The sequence below is a fragment of the Oncorhynchus nerka genome, unplaced genomic scaffold, assembly GCF_034236695.1.
Source record: "Oncorhynchus nerka isolate Pitt River unplaced genomic scaffold, Oner_Uvic_2.0 unplaced_scaffold_832, whole genome shotgun sequence".
Lineage (NCBI taxonomy): Eukaryota > Metazoa > Chordata > Actinopteri > Salmoniformes > Salmonidae > Oncorhynchus > Oncorhynchus nerka.
The window spans coordinates 128,825-130,000 of record NW_027040437.1 but is presented as its reverse complement, the minus strand read 5'-3'; positions in this window follow the sequence as shown (position 1 = coordinate 130,000).

Sequence of the window (1,176 nt, the reverse complement as noted above, 5' to 3'; positions counted from 1 at the left end):
TCTCTCTGCTCTCTGCCTCTCTTCTCTCTGTTCTATGCTCTCTCTGTTCTCTGCTCTCTCCATCCCTCTGCTCTGTCTGCTCTCTCTATTTATCTCTGTTCTCTGCTCTCTGGTTCCCTCTGCTTGTCTCTGCTCTCTCTGCCTCTTTGGTCTCTTCTCTCTTCTTTGTGCTCTCTCCTCTCTCTCTTCTCCTCTCTCTCTCTCTGTCTGATGGCTTTGCTCTCTCAACACTCTGCTCTCTTTTCTCTGCTGGTTATCTGCTTCTCTCTGCTCTCTCTCTCTTTGATCTCTGCTCTCTCTGTGTGCTCTGCTCTCTGCTTTCTGCTCTCTTGCTTTTCTCTGCTCTCTGCTCTCTCTCTGCTCTCTCTCTTTCTGCTCTCTTGCTCTCTTTGATCTCTCTCTGCTCCTCTCTCTGCTCTCTGCTCTCTCTTCTCTCTGTTCTCTGCTGCTCTCTCTCCTCTCTGCTCCTCTGCTCTCTCTCTACTCTCTGCTCTGCTGCTCTCTATTTTATCTGCTCTCTCTGCTCTCTCTCTGCTCTCTCTTTCTGCTGCCTCTGCTCTCTGCCTCTCTCTCTGCTCTCTCTGCTCTCTCTCTCTCTGCTCTCTGCTCTCTCTGCTCTCTGCTCTCTCTCTCCTCTCTGCTCTCTCTCTGCTCTCTCTCTCTCTGATCTCTCTCTGCTCTCTTCTGCTCTCTCTCTGCTCGCTCTCTCTGCTCTCTCTTCTCTCTCTCTCTCTCTCTCTGCTCTCCCTGCTCTCTCTCTCTCTGGTCTCTCTCCCTATCTGGTCTCTCTCTCTCTCCCTCTGCTCTCTGCTCTCTCTCTTTCTGCTCTCTCTCTCTGCTCTCTCTGCTCTCTGTCTCTGCTTCTCTCTGCTCTCTGCTCTCTCTGCCTTCTCTCTGTTCTCTGCCTCTCTCTGTTCTCTCTCTCTCTCTCTCTCTCTCTGTCTCTGCTCTCTCTCTGTCTCTCTCTTCTCTGCTCTCTCTCTCTCTCTGCTCTCTGCTCTGCTCTCTCTCTGCTCTGCTCTCTGCTCTCTCCTCTCTCTCTCTGCTCTGCTCTGCTCTGCTCTCTCTCTCTCTCTGTTCTCTGCTCTCTCTCTGCTCTCTCTGCTCTCTCTCTTTTGGTTCTCTCTGCTCACCTCTTTCTGCTTTCTCTCTCTCTGCTCTCTCTGCCTTTTTGCT